Below are 22,027 nucleotides of genomic sequence, written 5' to 3'. Positions count from 1 at the left end.
TTAGCCACGAGCACTAGCAGTGGCCTCATTAGCCACGAGCACTAGCAGTGGCCTCATTAGCCACGAGCACTAGCAGTGGCCTCATTAGCCACGAGCACTAGCAGTGGCCTCATTAGCCACGAGCACTAGCAGTGGCCTCATTAGCCACGAGCACTAGCAGTGGCAATTACTGCACACATGGAAAGGAATGTGCTTGATAAAGCTGACAGGTACAGCAAATAGGCTCTACTGGTACAGGTTGTATTATGTCATATATCTCCATTTAACATCTTCACTGGGAGATGGGACTACAAATACTAGTGTAAATCCCAACACCCAACGGTAAAATGGCACAGGGTAACCCTACCTAGCCTTCATAAAAAAAGGAAGTCCAGTCACTCAGGTTACCCACCAACAGGTGTCCATCCAGGTGACATCCTCCAGCTACAACTCAAACGGACCCTCCTTTCAATGGGTGAAACAGACCTCTTTCCCTCTGACAACGGATTACATAATGGGATGGACGTCAATGTATTGTCTCAACATATTGAAAGGCTGTTTTTACATCGTCAGTCTGCTTCCTGATGAGAAGCAGAATTCCTGCGATTGTTGGCCACTCGTCACGAGGATATAAGCAGGGATTCTTCGGCTCTCAGTTGGCCACTGTTCAATAGTACTTATTCATTAGCGATAAAGCAGTGCTTAATCACACCCCCATCACAATCAGACGCCTGAAAAAATGACAATGTTGTCCCCTTAATTACAGCTCCACCTCCAGCCACAGTCCTGATTCTCAATTTATTCCCATTGTAAGCCGCCAACTCCACTGTAAAACCATCATATGATGAAATTAGACTCCTTCAAGCCACATAATGGCTTCTTTAATAAAAATCTTAACCATCGTTCCGAAGAGTCAAGTGATTTGTAATCTCCATTGTGTGCAGTCTGCCACCGTGGCTAATTTTGACTGGGTTCCTTCATACAGAGCCCAGGCAAAGAGAGGGAGAAAGCTGTGAAACAGAACCCATAAAGAGATTAAACTTCACCCCACAGCATTACCACAATGCAACACCGCCTGAACTGTGTAACCTGAAATGAAAATGAGAGAACAGATGAGAAGAGGTTAAAAAAAATAGGGGGAAAATAAAATCAAAATTGAGTTTGTCACGTTGTTGGTAAACAGGTGTAGACTAACAGTTAAATACTTAACTGGTACTTTACCAACAGAGTTAAAAGATAAAACATTTAGAAAAATATATAAATAGCGACAAGGAATAACAATAGAGTAACAATAACATAGCTATGAACAGGAAGTAGAAAACATGGCTATATACAGGAAGTAGAAAATAACATGGCTACATACTCAAAGTACCAGTACGGAGTCAATGTGCAAGAGTGAGGTCATCGAGGTAGCTATGTGCATAATACACTTAGTGTAGAAAACATTAAGAACACCTTCCTAATATTGAGTTGCATCCCCCCTTTTGCCCTCAAAACAGTCTAAATTATTTGGGGCATGGACTCTACAAGCTGTCAAAAGCATTTCACAGGGATGATGGCCCATGTTGACTCCAATGCTTCCCACAGTTGTGTCAAGTTGGTTGGATGTCCTTCGGGTGGTGGACCATTCTTGATAGACACGGGGAAAAACTGTTGAGCTTGAGAAAACCCAGCTGCGTTATATTTTACACCCTAATTACAGTCTTGTCTCATTGCTGCAACTCCCGTACGGACTCTGAAGAGGCGAAGGTCAAGAGCCATGCATCCTCCGAAACACGACCCAACCAAGCCGCACTGCTTCTTGACACAATGCCCACTTAACCCGGAAGCCAGCCACACCAATGTGTCAGAGGAAACATCATACACCTGGCGACCATGTCAGCGTGCATAAGATGTTTGTTGAGCAGGTGTCCACATACTTTTGGTCATGTAGCGTAGCGATTAGCCCAGCCAACCACCACGGATATGGTCGGCAAGCTAGAGCCCAACTACTGGAGACTAGCTTGAACAACGAACACAAATCTACTAAAAAACACAACCACGGATCAAAGCAAAGAGAGAGCAGACTAATAAATTGATGGCTGGGGCCCATCCAAGAAATAGTGCATTGTGGGTAGTTTAGAAGATATTTATTAACCTATGTAATTACCCAAAAACATAACCGTTTGTACGTATAGGTAACCAGATCATGAATACAACTAAAGTTAAAGTATTTGACCACACTGTGTTGTTCCATTGGTGAGTAAAAACTCATGCTCAAAACTCAAAAAAGGGCGAAAATGACATCTATCGGTCGCTAATGGTGGGTGGTCCCTGTAACACATCGCGCCGACAGCAAGCGAACGAACGGCCCTGTACTGTGCAGACCGACAATCGTTTTGGTGATTTTTCTCCTTTAGAGTTAGAAGAAGCGAAGATTAGTTATTGGAAAGAGTGGAATGTAGAAGGCTGCTTGTTTGTGAAACCTGTATATGTATAATGGACCGGGTCTTTGATAACATGGTTGACACAATATTGATGTACTCACGGCATCTGCCATTGCACATTACTTGACTGGCATAAGGAGGAAAACCAAGATAAGATTGATTACGACAGTTGTTAAGAGTGCTCTACCAGCAGCCACTAGATTTGTAATAAACTCACTAAAATGATAGGGGATCAATGTAACTGTCCAAAATGGTCTTGTGTGTTGAGGATGATATCAAGTCATCTCACTTCCATGACGCATCACTGCAGGAATATGAATGACCCTAACAGCAGCTCTTGCTGATTGGTTCAGACAAGGTGCAGTATGGGGAAATTTCTTCAGAGTGCAGTGTTAAGTGTACCTCCCCGAGAGAGATTGGGACTGACAGAGGCCCGCTGTAGGAAACCAGGATGTCTGACATTTCATACACGCTTGGGAGACAGGAGAAAGTCTACCACAACCTACAGTTCAGGAAGCACTGTGCTTCTCAAAAGAGTCAGTGTCTCATTGAAGATCCCTGCACCCCTTCCTCATCTTTAAATCATAGTTCCCCTTTGCAGTAGGACTCAGGCTCTCATCTAGACTAAGGCTGGCTTGTTGTCAAATCCCTTTTGTGATTGAAAAAAAAAAAAAAGGGGGTTCTTATGTCTCGTGGAACAAATGGACATGGAGTAAGCATAGACCCTGCCAGGTGAGATGATCAGTCATGGAGTCACCTTTGTACCCAAAGGACCCTCCATGTGATCTGCAGGGTCAAGCCTCGTGTCACATGTCCACAGTGAAGTTCCATTTCTCATGTGACAGCTTTGCAGCCCTCCATTTACACTGACATCTAACTTTCAAATCAGTGGTCTTTCTTCCTCCTATTCTCTCTCACTCAACGAGCTGTATAGGGCCATAAGCAAATGAGAAAATACATATCCCGTGGTAGCGTTTCTCATGGCCTGTGGTTTTAATGCATAGAAACTGAAATCCGTTTCTTTTTACCAGCATGTCACCTGTGCAACTAGAGGCGACAAGACTCAAGATTGTGTTTGTAAAGTAAAAGCAAACGCATACAAGGCTCTCTTTGCCCTCCATTTGGCAAATCACATCACACTTACAAGCAAAACCTTAAACAAAGGAAGTACTAGTGACGTGATCAATAGGGAAAAGGTCCAATGAAGCGGATGCTAAGCTACAGGACTGTTTTGCTAGCATTGACTGGAATATGTTCAGAGATTCACCCGATAATATAAAGGACTTTACCACATCAGTAGTCAGCTTCATTAGTAAGTGCATTGACGACAGTCCCCACAGTGACAGTAAATAAACTCAGCAAAAAAAGAAAACGTCCTCTCACTGTCAACTGCGTTTATTTTCAGCCAATGTAACATGTGTAAATATTTGTATGAACATAACAAGATTCAACAACAGACAAACTGAACAAGTTCATAGACGTGACAGAAATCGAATGTATCCCTGAACAAAGCGGGGGGGGGGGGGGGGGGGGGGCTGTAACAGTCAGAATCTGGTATGGCCACCAGCTGCATTAAGTACTGCAGTGCATCTCCTCCTCATGGACAGCCCCAGATTTGCCAGTTATTGCTGTGAGATGTTACCCCACTCTTCCACCAAGGCACCTGCAAGTTCCTGGACATTTCTGGTAGGGGGGGGGGGTGGCTAGCCCTCACCCTCCGATCTAACAGGTCCCAAACATGCTCAATGGGATTGAGATCCGGGCCCTTCGCTGGCCATGACAGAACACTGACATTCCTGTCTTGCAGGAAATCAAGCATAGAACGAGCAGAATGGCTGGTGGCATTGTCATGCTGGAGGGTCATGTCAAGATGAGCCTGCAGGAAGGGCACCATATGAGGGAGGAGGATGTCTTCCCTGTAACACACAGCGTTGAGATTGCCTGCAATGACAACAAGCTCAGTTTGATGATGTTGAGACACACCACCCCAGACCATGACGTACCCTCCACCACCAAATTGATCCCACTCCAGAGTACAGGCCTCGGTGTAACGCTCATTCCTTCGATCTGATTCGCGTTTATCGTCATCAGCCCTGGTGAGACAAAAATCGCAACTCGTCAGTGAAGAGCACTTTTTGCCAGTCCTGTCTGGTCCAGCGACGGTGGGTTTGTGCCCATAAGCGACGTTGTTGCCGGTGATGTCTGGTGAGGACCTGCCTTACAATAGGCCTACAAGCCCTCAGTCCATCCTCTCTCAGCCTATTGCGGACAGCTTGAGCACTGATGGAGGGATTGTGCATCCCAGGAGTGACTCGAGCGGTTGTTGTTGCCATCCTGTACCTGTCCCGCAGGTGTGATGTTCAGATGTGCCGATCCTGTGCAGGTGTTGTTACACGTGGTCTGCCACTGCGAGGATGATCAGCTGTTCGTCCTGTCTCCCTGTGGCGCTGTCTTAGACATCTCACAGTACGGACATTGACATTTAATGCCCTGGCCACATCTGCAGTCCTCATGCCTCCTTGCAGCCTGCCTAAGGCACGTTCACACAGATGAGCAGGGACCTTGGGCATCTTTCTTTTATTGTTTTGCCAGAGTCAGTAGAAAGGCCTCTTTAGTGTCCTAGTTTTCATAACTGTGACCTTAATTGCCCACCGTCTGTAAACTAAGTGTCTTAACGACCGTTCCACAGGTGCATGTTCATTAATTGTTTATGTTTCATTGAACAAGCATGGGAAACAGTGTTTAACATTCATGAAAATACAAGTGTCATACATCAGAATAAAGCTTAACTTCTTGTTAATCCAGCCGCTGTGTCAGATTTCAAAAAGGCCTTACGGTAAAAGCAGACAATGCGATTATCTGAGGACTTCACCCAGCACACAAAAGCATTAAAAAACATTTTCCAACCAGGCAGGTGCGCCACAAAAGAGCCCGGATCTCAATCCCATTGAGCACGTCTGGGACCTGTTGGATCGGAGGGTGAGGGCCAGGAACTTGCAGGTGCCTTGGTGGAAGAGTGGGGTAACATCTCACAGCAAGAAATTGAACATTTGGTGCAGTCCATGAGGAGGAGATGCACTGCAGTATTGTTTTATTTAACCTTTACTTAACCAGGAAGGGCTCATTGAGATTAAAATATATATTTCAAGAGCGCCCTGGCCAAGATAGGCAGCACCAAGTCATTACAAAAAATTACAGACAAACATGAAAAACTACATCTAGTAAAAACCATTGAATTCACAAGAGTATAAAACAGCAAATTAAAAACATTGACAGGTCAGGGAATCACCCTCAAAATCCTTTATCAGTGATTTTAAATCACCAATTGGGACAAGTTCTTCCAGTTTAAAAGTATTTTGTAAGGTTTTCCAAGACGATGGCGCAGAGTACATAAAAGCCCTTTTACCAAATTCAGTTCGGACATTTGGAACAGTTAGCAGAATAAAGTCCAGCGAACGAAGAGAGTACCCACCACATTTCTGAACAATAAAATGCAGTAAACCCAAAATGGCTTTGTAAATAAAAGTATACCAGTGACTGAGCCTACAAGTGACTAGAAGGCCAGCCAACCCTATACAAAGTGCAGTGGTGTGTAAGGGTTTTGCAGTTTGCAGTTAATGCAGCTGGTACCCACACCAGATTCTGACTGTTACAGGTCCCCCCCCGTTCAAGGTCACATTATTCCATATCTGTTAGTCACGTCTGTGGAACTTGTTCAGTTTGTTGTTGCATATGCATATCTGGGCCTGAGTAACAGGCAGTTTACTTTGGGCACGCTTGTCATCCAGACATCAAAATACTGCCCCCTAGCCCAAAGAGGTTAAATATTACTATTTCTGTCATTTGAATTTCGCGCTCTGAAATTTCACAGGATGTTGTCGAGGTGGGTGGCTAGCGCCAAGTCTAGCCCAAAGAGGTTAACTTCCTGACTGATGTCTTTAGATGTTGCTTCAATATATCCACACAATTTTCCCCCCTCATGATGCCATCTATTTTGTGAAGCGCACTAGTCCCTCCTGCAGAAAAGCACCCCCACAACATGATGCTGCCACCCCGTGCTTCACGGTTGGGATGGTATTCTTCAACTTGCAAGCCTACCCCTTTTCCCTCCAAACATAACAATGGTCATTATGGCCAAACAGTTCTATTTTTGTTTCATCAGACCAGAGGACATTTCTCTAAAAAGTACAATCTTTGTCCCCATGTGCAGTTGCAACCACAGTCTGGCATTTTTATGCTGGTTTGGAGCAGTGGTTTCTTCCTTGCTGAGCGGCCTTTCAGGTTGTCGATATAGGACTCGTTTTTACTATGGATATAGATACTTTTGTACCTGTTCCCTCCAGCATCTTCACATTTGCTGTTGTTCTGGGATTCATTTGCACTTTTCGCACCAAAGTACGTTCATCTCTAGGAGACAGAACGCGTCTCCTTCCTGAGCTGTATGACGACTGCGTGGTCCCATGGTGTTTATACTTGCGTACTATTGTTTGTACAGATGAATGTGGTAGCTTCATGCGTTTGGAAATTGCGCCCAAGGATGAACCAGACTTGTGGTGGTCTACAATCTCTTGGCTGATTTCTTTAGATTTTCCCATGATATCAAGCAAAGAGGCACTGAGTATGAAGGTAGGCCTTAAAATACATGCACAGGTACACCTCCAATTGACTGAAATTATGTCAATTAGCCCATCAGAAGCTTCTAAAGCCATTACATAATTTTCTTGAATTTTCCAAGCTGGTTATAAAAGGCACAGTCAACTTAGTGTATGTAAACTTCTGACCCACTGTAATTGTGAAAGTGAATTATAAGTGAAATATTCTGTCTGTTTGAAAAATGACTTGTATCATGCACAAAGTAGATGTCCTAACCGACTTGCCAAAACTATAGTTTGTTGACAAGAAATTCGTGGAGTGGTTGAAAAACAAGTTAATGAATCCAACCTAACTGAGGTAAACTTCCGATTTCAACTGTAGGCGTACAGAGATCCACTATCAGCAACCATCACTCCTGTGTTCCAATGGTACGTTGTGTTACCTAATCCAAGTTTTTCCATTTTAAAATGCTAATTGATCATTAGAAAACCCTTTTGCAATTATCTTAGCACAGCTGAAAACTGTTGTCCTTATCAAAGAATTTAAAAAACGTCCTTCTTTAGACTGGTTGAGTATCTGGAGCCTCAGCATTTGTGGGTTCGATTACAGCCTCAAAATGGCCAGAAACAAAGACCTTTCTTCTGAAACTCTTCAGTCTATTCTTGTTCTGAGAAATTAAGGTCTATTCCATGCGAGAAAATGTCAAGAAACTGAAGATCTCGTACAATGCTGTGTACTACTCCCTTCACAGAACAGCGCAACTGGCTCTAACCAGAATAGAAAGAGGAGTGGGAGGCCCCGGTGCACAACTGAGGAAGAGGACAAGTACATTAGTGTCTAGTTTGAGAAACAGAAGCCTCACAAGTCCTCAACTGGCAGCTTCATCCTCTTTCCAGTGTCTGTGTTCTTTTGCCCATCTTAAGATTACATTTTTAATTGGCCAGTCTGAGATATGGCTTTTTTTTTTTTGCAAATCTCAGACTGGCCAATAAAAATAACATCTTAAGATGGGCAAAAGAACAGACACTGGACAGAGGAACTCTGCCTAGAAGGCCAGCATCCCGGAGTCGCCTCTTCACTGTTGACATCGAGACTGGTGTTTTGCGGGTACTATTTAATGAAGCTGCCAGTTGAGGACTTGTGAGGCGTACTTGTCCTGTGTTAAGTGTCTCAAAGGCTTCCATTAACAAAAACCCTGTTCTATTAGATATGCAACTCCATAACCCAGTACCGAGCACATTGAGTGTCCTTCCCTATAAGCATGCTGAAAGTCTTGTCAAAACGTAAAATATCTTTGTATTTGATCAAACAATCTTTCCCAAACGTTTGCTAAGCACTTGTCACAGGCTGATTGGTTTTTAGTGCTATTCTGAGGTTGACATGGCAGTGACATTTCCATGAGTTAATGGTACCGAGTGGGCTGCCCACAGTGGGCTTCTTCCTTAGACAGTTTCAGTGCAAACAATTATTGCGGGCAATACCCTCGGAGCTAACAGTTTAAAGAAACATAGATTGGGTTACTTTAATTTACTGCACTTCTATTTCTCTGGTATATAATACGATTTCCATGTCCTTTGTTTGTTATAGTGACTGGGAGGACAGGAGTATTACCAATCCCAGACCATCAAGTCTCTTAAGCAGTTCACCATGTTGGAGATAATCCTGGAACCCCTGCAGTTAGGGTGAATCCCATCTCTTTCAAAAAGAGTTCTCCCACAGCAAGTCCAAATTGTCACAACAGAAGACCTTCCTGTCTTTGTAGAGTCTGACAGTCTGGGTTTGGCAGCGCAGTAGCTGTAATGTTCCAAACCATTTCTATAGCACGGCAGAGGGCCAGAGATGACTGTTCTCTTCCCTGTGCAAACAAGGGTGTTCAAGAAAATGTTGTAGTCGTCCTTCAGTTCCTCAGTTTTCCAAAAGCGAATGCTGTTAAATCTTATGCGAGTGACAATGTTGCCATTGTTAGAATAGTTGGCTTGAACGGTGGGCAGGAAGGAGTTGATGTATTGGACACGGGCGCCTGGGCGACAGTGGACCTTGGTCGGACAACAGGCAGGTCAAAATCTATCAGCATCGAGCTGCCCACAACGATTGTGGTTGTGATGGAATCCGATGGGGAAGGTGTGCCTCAACTCACGCCAGCCTGACTCACCACACATTTACCAGTAGCAGCAGATTGCGTCAGAATCCTCTGGGAGATGGAGGGCCCAAGACCTTGTTTTTTTCCTCTTTGGTCAGCAACCGTCTGACCTGTGGAGGGAGGCCAAGGAAGGCTGCTGGTCATTGGTGTACTCCAAGGACCAGAGCTGACGCCTAGGGCCGGTATGTCGGCCTCCAGAGGGGAAAAGCTGTTTAATAGCCTAATCGGATCTTCTAGGATATATGGAGGTCGACCAGACTGCCTCCCACCCGACCTTCTTCCCCTTGCCAGTGTCCAGTCTCCCACTGACCGCGGAGTTGAGCTTACAATCTGTCCAGTGGATTGGAGCAGGTCAGTACCGCCCAACTCATCGACCCCTTGGCTGTAGGAGGCATTCAGAACTGACATTATGTGTCTGAGCTGCTTAGAAATCACATCTTTTTTTCCCCTGCACCTGGGCTAGCAGACAGAAAATCTCTTCCCTAAACTGCTGGATGATAATCTTTGTCAGTTCCAAATGTATTTAATTGTTAATTTAGCAGTTCCACTTTATTTTCCTCCTCTTTCGTAGATATTATCTCGCACCTATTGCATTTGAGCCCAGAGAGACACAAATACCACTCGTGTCTTGACTCTAGCATAGCTAGAGTTATCTTGCTCTGTTAGCATGATGGCTAACAGCTAACTATTGTGTATTTTTAGAATGCATAACGTAGGTATGCATGTAGGGGTGAGACGGACAATGTACGATAGAGGGAGAGGCAAAAAATGCAGAAAATAAGTGCTGAGAGAATGTGGGGGACAAGGAGTATGCTGCATTGGTTTAGCTAATGTGTGTGTTCTGTGCTGCATGCAAGTGTGTATGCAAACATGTTCCCTCGCAGACCTGTGGTTGTCCTGACCACTGCGGAGTGTGCCGGACCGGACAAAGAGAGGCTGTTTCAGCAACAGGACAAAACCCCTGTGCCCTCCTTGCATTATTTAACAAGCTCTAAGGTGACGGCATTCCTTCAATTAGAGATGTTGATAGACTGGCCTATTATTACACAACTACACCATAGTTTAGTTAGAATACAATAAACTCATAATACACACCATTGCTGCACCATTGCTGCGAACAGCAATGAACGGGGTTCACAGGAGGTCAGAAAGGACACAAGATCAGTTGGATAGCAAAGCAAGCGCTCCATAATGTAGGACCTATTTTCCTTTGTGCAATCAATGAAAACATTACCATGTTGAATTAAATCTCAGTTGGTACACTCCACATTAGCATTCCAAAATAATTAAATATATTTTCACAGCTGTAATATGCTGACTGCGCAAGCAGCAGTACTTTGCGTTTCTAATTTTACAGAATAAAATATCCACTTTTCACTACGTTCAGACCATATAATAGGGCAACAATGTGATTATACAGATCTACTAATCACAATGTCTGCATAACTTAAATCTAAAATGAATTTGCATGAGATGGCGTCTACGAAGAGAGAGAGGCTTAACATTAGCACTGTCGAATGACTGACATGAGAGAAATGGAATTGAAACCCCACGTACCGACGCTCATGCTGTAGCCAGGCAGACAAAACCAATGGAGGCAGAGTAATTCATCATGAACAGTGAGCAGACAGCCCTATAGCATGCAAATACTGTGGAAATGCACACAAATGAGTACTGCCCTGCCTACAGAAAACCACGCAGAGCTTGTGGAACTAATAATCACGTCGCAAAAGTGTGTCTCAAAAAGCAAAAAAAGGGTGAGTGAGGGTGAGATTCCCTGTGTTGATGAGCAGAACATTGAGTGACATTTACATACATGAATCCATTGAGGCTGTACACTCAAAGAGGGAATAAATGGTTTGTGACAGTACGATTACACAACAAGCTGCAACAATGTCAACTGGATTCTGGTGCTACGTGCATTGTAATGAGCTACAAAGACAACATGTATCGCTGGGCAAAATATATTAGACTAAAGCTGTACTCAGGACAGCTAATGAGGATCTTTGAGACCTAACATGTTATTTTGGGGACAAACACAAGCTGGAGTTTGAGATTGTGAAAACCAGTCAACATCCTCTCAGGCTCTACACGTGAACACCTGGGACTGATGCAGTTCACCGTACCAAATGACCTGCACATCGTGGAGCATGTCCAGCATTGACACCTGTCCAAAGAACAGCTACTCAGCAAATATGACAATGTATTCAATGGGCCGTTGAATAGGAACCTGGGGAGGTACATTTTGAATTGGATGAGAGCGTCACTCCAGCCCAGTGTGCTTCTCACAATGTGCCCATTGCAATGAAAGTGGCTGTGAAGGCCCAGCTAAAGAAGTGAGGCCAATGGCAACATGACATCTGTGACTGAGCCAACTAACCGGATCAGCAATTTGGTCATAGTGAAAAAGCCAGAGAAGCGGAGGGTCTGCATCGACCCAAAGCATCTGAACCAAGCACTGAAACGCTCACACTACATCATGCCAACACTGGAGGATGCCCTCTACAAGCTTCCCAATGCCAAGATTTTCACCTTGGTGGACGCACGAGATGCATTTCTGCAATGCAAGCTGGACGAAGAGAGCATCGTTGTGACTACCTTCTGGACCCCCTGGGGTCGGAAACGTTGGCTTAAGCTCCCATTTGGTGTATCAGTGGCGCCTGAGGAATACCAATGCAAGCAGCATGAGTCACTGGCTGGGCTCAAGGGCATTGAATGCATTGCTGATGATGTTCTGATCATAGACTGTGATGGCAGACGAAGAAGCAGAACGCTACCACAATGTGAAGCTCTTGGCACAGATGGAGTGCTGCCGATCAGTTAAGCTGCGCATTGGCCTGAAGAAGCTGCAGTTCAAGGTGAAAGACGTCCACATTCTCTCGGCCAAAGACCTGAAGCCAGACCCAAACAAAGTCAGAGCAATCGTCAACATGCCAAACTCGTCCGATGCAAAAGGAGTGCAGCATCTCATCGGCTTCGCAAATTATGTTGTAAAGTTCATGCCACACCTATTGGCAGTCCATGAGCATCTGCGCCGGTTGCTGGACAAAGACACACCATGGCACTGGCTACCCAAACAAGAGGCCGCGGTGCAGGAGATTACATCTCTGGCTTCATCCATGGTAGTGTTGCGCTACTATGACATTACGAAGCCTGACTCCAGCCAATTGTGGACTTTGATGCTGACTTATACAGGAAAGTCAGCCCAATGAGAAAGTGCCTCAGCATCGTCTTACCCTGCCAGTGCTTACATCACTACTTACAGTGGGGCAAAAAAGTATTTAGTCAGCCACCAATTGTGCAAGTTCTCCCACTTAAAAAGATGAGAGGCCTGTAATTTATCATAGGTACACTTCAACTATGACAGACAAAATGAGAAAAAAAAAAAAATCCAGAAAATCACTTTGTCTGATTTTTAATGAATTTGCAAATTATGGTGGAAAATAAGTATTTGGTCAATAACAAAAGTTTCTCAATACTTTGTTATATACCCTTTGTTGGCAATGACAGAGGACAAACGTTTTCTGTAAGTCTTCACACACTGTTGCTGGTATTTTGGCCCATTCCTCCATGCAGATCTCCTCTAGAGCAATTATGTTTTGGGGCGGTTGCTGGGCAACACAGACTTTCAACTCCTTCCAAAGATTTTCTATGGGGTTGAGATCTGGAGACTGGCTAGGCCACTCCAGGACCTTGAAATGCTTCTTACGAAGCCACTCCTTCGTTGCCCGGGCGGTGTGTTTGGGAACATTGTCATGCTGAAAGACCCAGCCACATTTCATCTTCAATGCCCTTGCTGATGGAAGGAGGTTTTCACTCAAAATCTCACGATACATGGCCCCATTCATTCTTTCCTTTACACGGATCAGTCGTCCTGGTCCCTTTGCAGAAAAACAGCCCCAAAGAATGATGTTTCCACCCCCATGCTTCACAGTAGGTATGGTGTTCTTTGGATGCAACTCAGCATTCTTTGTCCTCCAAATACAACAAGTTGAGTTTTTACCAAAAAGTTATATTTTGGTTTCATCTGACATTCTCCCAATCTTCTTCTGGATCATACAAAATGCTCTCTAGCAAACTTCAGACGGGCCTGGACATGTACTGGCTTAAGCAGGGGGACACGTCTGGCACTGCAGGATTTGAGTCCCTGGCGGCGTAGTGTGTTACTGATGGTAGACTTCGTACTTTGGTCCCAGCTCTCTGCAGGTCATTCACTAGGTCCCCCCGTGTGGTTCTGGGATTTTTGCTTACTGTTCTTGTGATCATTTTGACCCCACGGGGTGAGATCTTGCGTGGAGCCCCAGATCGAGGGAGATTATCAGTGGTCTTCTATGTCTTCCATTTCCTAATAATTGCTCCCACTGTTGATTTCTTCAAACCAAGCTGCTTACCTATTGCAGATTCAGTCTTCCCAGCCTGGTGCAGGTCTACAATTTTGTTTCTGGTGTCCTTTGACAGTTCTTTGGTCTTGGCCATAGTGGAGTTTGGAGTGTGACTGTTTGAGGTTGTGGACAGGTGTCTTTTATACTGATAACAAGTTCAAACAGGTGCCATTAATACAGGTAACGAGTGGAGGACAGAGGAGCCTCTTAAAGAAGAAGTTACAGGTCTGTGAGAGCCAGAAATCTTGCTTGTTTGTAGGTGACCAAATACTTATTTTCCACCATAATTTGCAAATAAATTCATTAAAAATCCTACAATGTGATTTTCTGGATTTTTTTCCCTCATTTTGTCTGTCATAGTTGAAGTGTACCTATGATGAAAATTACAGGCCTCATCTTTTTAAGTGGGAGAACTTGCACAATTGGTGGCTGACTAAATACTTTTTTTGCCCCACTGTATATGGTCGAGAGCTGGTCAACGCTGAAACTGACCACAAACCACTGATTGCCATATTCAGTAAACCTCTCCTCAAGGCGTTCAAGAGGCTTCAAAGCATACTCCTTACTCTACAAAACTACAGCATGAAGGTCGTCAGGACCAGAGATGTACACCAGTGACACACTGAGCAGGGCAAAAGCACAACTTAAAAGCCACTTATCTGTTTGCTACAGCAGGAACAAAATGGTCATTATCCCCAAATCACTACGTCCAGAGATCAATCAAATGTATTTATAGTGCCCTTTTTATTACATCAGCCGATGTCACAAAGTGCTGAACAGAAACCCATCCTAAAATCCCAAACAGCAAGCAATGCAGAAGCACGGTGGCTTGGAAAAACTCCCTAGAAAGGCCGGAACCTAGGAAGAAACCTAGAAGAGGAACCAGGCTCGAATACACTCCAGTCACGTTTGAGGTGACGCATGTTATCGCCAGGCACATGAAACATTATACTGGCCAAACATGCATGCAGAAATTAAAGACGTTGTCAGCAGCTGTACAACATTAAACAAGTACGCTCATGAACAGCAAAAGGAAACCATGATGTCATATAAACTGCCCACAAGAGCCTGGCAAATCATCAGCATGGACTTATTCCTTTTGTCTGTGACTGAATATCTTCTCATTGATCACTACTCTGACTTTTAGGAAACGTAACTGCTCCCTGACTTGTCGGTAGAGACGGTCGTAAAGCACTAAAAGGTGCAGTTTGCAAGGCAAGGCAGGTCTGACAAGGTCATCATGGACAATGGCCCACAATTCACTGCACAGTTCAAGCATTTTGCCTCAGAATGGGAGTTTGACCATGTGACCTCGCCTCCAAGGCACCCAAAGGCAAATGGCAAGGCAGAGTCAGCTGTCAAGATTGCAAAAAACCTCTTACGCAAAACCTTGCATGACAGCAACGACCCCTGATAAAAACCTGTTACCCAAGGCCTTGCGTGACAGCGACGACCCCTGGAAAGCCATCTTACAGTGGAGGAACACAGTCTGAAAGCAGCAGCCCAGCTGTCCTAACTACAATCCCCATAGCTAACAAGCTACTTGAGCCCTGCATCATGGTTGGCGCCACAGAAAGCAACTCGCTAAGTGCTTCTACAACCGGACTGCTCGAGACCTACCAGAGCTGGAGGTGGGTGTAACGATATGGATGAAACCTCTGCCGGGAGACCACACAGGACTTTGGAGGCTGGGAACATGCCTACAGAGAGTTGCACCATGTTCTTACCTGGTGGATGTTGGTGGCTCCCTCTATCATCGTAGTCAGGTGGATCTGCACATAGCAGAGCAGACAAGAAACCAGAACACGCCATACACTCACCTAGATGAGCTGGATCATAGTCCAGGCCTACGGGCAAGGGGCGCAGAATTGAGAAATGAGCCAACTGAAGGTGAGGCTTCTACCCCACCAAGCTCTCCAGCTCGTGGCCCTAATCCTACCCGTCAGAGACCACCACACTTACTCACGGGTGGGTAGGCTGTGTAAACCACCAGACAGGCTCACTCTGTAATCGGGGATACCATTTTATGTCTGTGTCCAGTATGAAGAAAGTTCAAGGTAGTTTCGTGTCTGGAATTTACTCATGGCCTCTAGTTTTTGTGTGTCAAATTAGAAACAAAAGTTACCAATCTATGCTTGTTATTTGACCATGTCAAGGGGAAAAAAAATCTACCAATAACAGCTTCGCTTTGAACCCCAAATAAGTAAATGGTATAGTGAAAGTGATCAATATATTGTTTTGGGAAGATTTACAAATAGCCTGGCTGATGCGAACCACGTGACTACTCGAGAGCTGGTGTCAACCAGACTTTTACAAATATGCTTCCTTTGCACAATGAATGATCGATCTCAAATGCCTTAGTGCTATCAATCAGGCTATGATCTCAGGTCTTATTAAAAAGCCACATTAGCAGATCTGAAAATACTGTCAGCCATCTGCCTCGCTATAAAACGAAACGTTTTACTTGGATGGTTACAATTACACCATGTAGTTCTGTAATTTCACGATTTAATAAACATCACTATAACTAACACGCTACATTATATTTATGTATATACCGTTTGGGAAATATTCCGAAAGCATTTCACAACTGATGATACAACAAGTGTCATTTTTGGGAGCTATAGTCAAACTGTATGGTTAGGTTAAAAATCAGATTTTATGACTTTGTGGCTGTGCCAACTAGTGACCACTCTGCAGAGCTGCCTTCAGAACAAGATTCATGACGAAAAATGCTAACCTGCAAAGAATTTCCTGACCAGGACCGAAACTGTAACAGGTTGGTAGAGAATACAGCGAAACCGACACACCTGCTAAACTTCATAGTAACACACATACCTGGGTGATCGACGTTGAAGGCATCTGCGAATCCATGCGTCGCTCAGGTATGATTCACCTTCTTATTTTTTGACTCAAACTGAATAAAAACAAAACCGTTTCCCCTCATTTCAAATATTAAATAAATCGACAAACGGTTTTTGAGGGAAAAAAACACAGCTAATACGCTTCCCGTAAAGCTACTGGCTACATTTAACAGCCACACAGGAAAGTCTGACAGGTAATAGAATTCCAGCCCAACCAATGAGCAGATGAGTGGGCGGAGCTTTCTGAATATTAGTCCTTTTATTAAATATTTCCTTTACAAATTGATTGCAAGTCATGAAGTATGACTTAGAATTCTACTATCTTATTTCCAAAAACATTATGGGGAGTTAGTTTAGATGTTCTTTATCTCCAACCCATATAAATAGGTTATAAAAGCTAATGGTTTTATGAAATGCCTATGGGATGTTTGTATAAAAAGCAACGCCTGCAGGTTTCTTACACACCATAACAAAAGACCAACTGTAGTCAAGGTTTCAAGTTTTAATGTTGCGTGCACAAGTACAGTCAAATGCCTTTCTTGCTAGCTCTAAACCCAACAATGTAGTAATCAGTATTACTAAAAAATAACATAAGGTAGAACAAAAACACAAAAAAAATGGGAAGTAAGTAAGATATTTACAGGGTCAGTTCCAATACAATATTTACAATGTGCAGAGATACTGGAGTGGTAGAGGTACAGTGCTTTCAGAAAGTATTCATACATACCCCATGACTTATTCCACATTTTGTTGTGTTACAGCCTGAATTCAAATTTGATTAAAAAAATTTTTTTTCAACTCATCTATCTGCACACAATACTCTATAATGACGAAGTGAAAACATTTGTTGAAAATGAAATACAGAAGTATCTCACTCACATAAGTATTCCCACCAGACTCAATAGATGTTAGAATCACCTTTGGCAACGATTAGACTTTATGGGTAAGTCTCTAAGAGCTTCGCACACCAAGATTGTACAATATTTGCATATTATTATTTTTACAATTATTCAAGCTCTGTCAAATTAGTTGTTGATCATTGCTAGACACATTTTTTGACAGTTTTACTTTAGTGCAATTATGTACGTTTTGGAATAGTTTTATTCCGTACAGGCTTCCTTCTTTTCACTGTCATTTAGGTTAATATTGTGGAGTAACTACAGTAGTAACTACAGTTACTATTATCACAGACATTAAACTCTGTAACTGTTTTAAAGTCACAATTGGCTTCATGGTGAAATCCCTGAGCAGTTTCCTGAGGTAGTCATTCAGAAATCACTATTATTGCATACAGAGTGAGTCCATGCAACTTATATGGCTTAAGAAATATTCTACTCCTAAACTTGTTTAGGTTTGCCATAAGAAAAGGGTTGAATTCTTATTTATTCAAGACATTTCAGTTTATAATTTTTCATTCATTTGTAAACATTTCTGAAAACATAATTCCATGACATTATGGGTTATTGTGTGTAGACCAGTGACACAAATTCTCAATTTAAACTATTTAAATTCAGGCTGTAACACAAAATGTGAAAAAAGTCAAGAGGTGTGAATACTTTCTGAAGGCACTGTAGAAATGTATAGGGGTCATTTAATGTAACTTATATTTAACTAGGCAAGTCAGTTAAGAACATTGTTATTTATAATGACGTAAGATACGGTGACTAGGCATCAGGATTTATGATAAACAGAGTAGCAGCAGCATATAGGATGATTGTATATGTGTGTGTGTATTCAGTATAAATGTGTGTGTAGGTTATGTGTGTGTCAGTGTGCGTGAGTGTGTAGAATCCTGGGAGTGTGCATAAAGACAGTGCAAAAAATACAATACAAGGGTCAACTCAGATAGTCTGTGTAGACATTTTGTTAGCTATTTAGCAGTCTTATGGCTTGGGGATAGAAGCTGTTCAGGAACCTGTTGGTGTCCGACTTGAGGCACCGGTACCACTTGCCGTTCTATGGCTTGGGTGGCTGGAGTCTAACGATTTTCCGGGCCTTCCTTTCACACAACCTGATATAGAGGTCCTGGATGGCACGGAGCACAGCCCCATTGATGTACTGGGAAATGTGAACATAGAATCTGAACATCAGCGTCTATTCCCTTGGCACAAAAGGGTTACTGTTCACCAACCAGAGAAATGTGGGTTGGAAGTTAATTATTTTAAGAGCTTTTGTACACTAGAGCTATACACACTACTGTGAATACTTTCAGTAATGCACAACCTAGCATAGTTAAACACGCTGTAATGCTGAGGACCCAACAATATTGTTAAATCACTTACAGAGAAAGTAACCGTACAGATGCAGCTCTTTGGCTGTGGATATGTTTTGGGAATCTTCCACTCAAATGAACAGTGGACTTTGTCAGGCAGACCAGAAAGCACAACATTTTTTTTTAATTCTAAGACGGTCTCCAAGCCAAGACAGACACAGTCAATGTAGTGACATGACAATAAATGTCCACGGTGTGGCTACGGTATGAAAGTGACACTTCTTTGCTCCTAGTTTTGTTGGCAAAGAATGAACCTTAAATTTGCTTTATCGAAGTCATGAAAACCCGCTCATTAAAATGTACGTGTTTCAGAGTGAATTCACTTACCAAGTGCAAAGGCGAAAAGTTACAACCGTCTCATTACTAACGACAGAACTACAAACATGAACCACAACTCTCACCATCTGTATACGTCACGTCGAGAGTCTACAAAAAATATATATTTTGCTTTTTGAGAAAGTACTGTCTGGCAAAATAAAGTTCAAAATAAAAAATAAACACAACCGTTGGGTGAGTCCGAGTCAACTTGAGCAGGCTAACTGTAGGAGTTGTTGCTAGTTCAACATTTCGGCGATGTGTTTTACTTTTGACCGTCAACATATTTTGATAACAGGAATCAAGTATGAGCAAATCAATACAAACACAATTTTATACATCTTATATGACCGGTTTTTCATGAATTTGATGCTATAATCAAAAAGGTAGTACCGTATGTGGTCAAGAAATTGCAATATAATCCGTTTCTAAACCCAGAGGTGCAACATCGCGAGATTTAAGGGAAAGCTTGCGACAAGGTCGAGGTTTGGGAAGTCAATGAGAAAAGTGAACTTCTGTATGGGTACAGGGCTTGACAGAAATGGTAGCAGGTGAATGTTTAACTTTTGTTGCACACATATCCAGATGATGCTTCGTACCATTTTGCGGAATTAAGAAGCCAGAGACCAGAAAGGGCCCTGTGTCACTAAAATTGGCTGTGATCAATGAATGTAAGGTTTCTACATGCAATCAAAATTACATTCTTAAGTACATTACAAGTACTGTATATTGATATTATGTATTGGAAACATGTAAATTGAAATACCATATATATTTTATTCTCAATAAGGCAAAATACAAAGAATATTCAGACAGACTCAAATCCCATTAGTAACAAGTAATACTTCACAATTTTAAATGACATGTTATTCCAAGTTTGAATAACAACCTCAAAAGAGTACGGTCTCGGTTCTCAATATTTTAAAACTAACCCAATTTAGACTGCTGTATTTTGTATGCTGATGGTCTGAGAAAAATGAAGTGCAACATACTGTATTAACTTCTACAACTGCTTAACAGAGAAATACCTCTCATTCAAAAGACATCTCAGATCCATTTCAAAAGGGAAACAGCTCTCACATGCAGTAGAGATGTACAGTTGATCAAAATGAAAAAACATCTCACGCCAACTTCCATTCAATCTGATCAACAATATACATTTAATGGATTTACATGTCTCCATATCAAATACAGAACATACATTAGCACTTGATTCTAAAGACATTGATGATGATGATGATGATGACAATGGTAATGACAGAGTGGTGAGCAGGAGACATGGCATACAATACAGTAACAAAAATGATTGATATGGTTCAAAGACTTGTGTCATCGCTTACATTTTGGAAGAAAGCTCACAGATGTTCACAAATGTGCATATCTATCTTAATGACACAGATGCATCAATACAAATGTTTAACTGTAGTAAAAATTCTCCCTAAATGAATTGTTTTATATACAATTTGTACAAATTTCTATTTAAATAGCAACATGCAAGTGTTACGTCTTTCTATTTAATTTCATAACATTTTATTTTACCCTGGATGTCTTCAAGTTATAACTAATTATACTGACCATATTTAAATGTAACAAAACAACCCATACTACGATATCTTCTACACAAAAGTATTTTCAGTTAAAAAAAATAAAAAAAATGAAAAGGAATGGTGGACAAAGCAAAAGGGGCAGAAAAACTAATAAATATGAGTGAAAGACTTGTTAAAGTGTTAAAATTATCCCAATCATCTTTTGTACATCTAAATATATTGAACAAGCCTTGAAGCTGTACTTAAAAGTGTACCAGTGTATGAAAACATAGGAGTGGCTACACAAGCACGCACACCCAGGAATAGCTATGAGAAAAGTGGCCTCCAGCTTAAGGTATAAAATGGCTTCATAAAGCCATTCATGTTTGGTTACTAAAACAGAGCTATATATACACATACCAGTAACTCAGTGGACAAGCATGATGCACAAGCTAAAAGCATTGGACATTTCTGTCAAACCAAACAGGTTTTGACCGACAGTTAAAAACAAGAGCGGAAATTCCTGATTTCAAACTAAAAGCCCAAAAATGATTTAAAGATTAAAGTTTTTAAAAAAATCCTGCATAGATAAAAACAATCTTCCTCTACTCTTTGAGTGTAAGAAGAAATAACAGTTTTCCCCAAATGAAAGACAAGGGAGCCAATGAGGGGGAAAAGGTACTAGTGTTTCCAGCATCTGTATTCTGTAAGTGGGCTAATAAGAAAAGTCCTTCACAATACAATACCACTTATGAATTAAGTACATTTTCCTGTTCAAAATCACTTTTGCCTTGCTGACAATACAAAATAACAGAAGAACACGTAAATATTAGGCCAGTTTACCACTACATTAGCGCAATTTGTTATATTATATAACCTGTACCATAAATATATAGACCATAGATTACTTAAGTTTTGTAGTACACAAATTACTATTATACTATGTAGAGAACCCAGTAATCACTTTTAAACATTTAAATATTACATTTTCATATACAATAGAAATACTTTGCATCTCATAGCTCTTTCAACCCCGTTTTCAATAATTTTAATATGAAAGTTTGAACAGCACTTTGAACAGAGCAACTGCTTGGTACATAAATAAAATCTATATTGGCCATGTATTTTTCGACTGAATTATAACACTCATGTAATCTGCGTATGGCTAATGAGCACCACCAACGTGTATGCTACATCAATTATTAGAAGAATTGTTAATTGTGGTCTTAAAATGCGAGTGCATTTATGTCATTCCTTGCACTAACTTCCTGCTTTCACTGGGCAATTTTTGCAGAAACTATACAAATAATTACATTGTGTTCCAAGGATAACATTTGCCATACCAACCACACCCTGCTGTGCCTTAAAAAATACACTAACAGCAACCCTTTCCAGTACAGATCTATAAGGAATAAAAGGAACAATAACACCTTGTTTAGAAATGAACATCTCGCAGGGCAATTCATGGGAAGAACTCATTTGGACAGATAAGAAATATATTGTGGTGCTTCAGAACAATGAAAGTAACTT

General features: G+C 42.0%; 1 protein-coding gene across 2 annotated transcripts in view; it reads right to left on the bottom strand.

The window, feature by feature from the left end:
- The window catches only part of LOC110533356 (protein Shroom1), a 40,848-nt gene extending 24,272 nt beyond the window's left edge, over positions 1-16,576 (bottom strand). The window contains exon 1 of one of the 2 annotated variants that reach the window (XM_021617473.2): positions 16,359-16,576. The gene's annotated coding sequence lies outside the window, so the exon portion shown is untranslated. The remainder of the gene's footprint in view (positions 1-16,358) is intronic. The other variant, XM_021617470.2, reaches the window with a different exon arrangement.
- Positions 16,577-22,027: the final 5,451 nt, after the last annotated feature.

This window comes from Oncorhynchus mykiss, chromosome 10 (genome assembly GCF_013265735.2).
Source record: "Oncorhynchus mykiss isolate Arlee chromosome 10, USDA_OmykA_1.1, whole genome shotgun sequence".
In the NCBI taxonomy this organism is placed as follows: Eukaryota; Metazoa; Chordata; class Actinopteri; order Salmoniformes; family Salmonidae; genus Oncorhynchus; species Oncorhynchus mykiss.
Note: the sequence above shows the minus strand (reverse complement) of the source record. Positions and strands in the feature narration are given on the sequence as shown.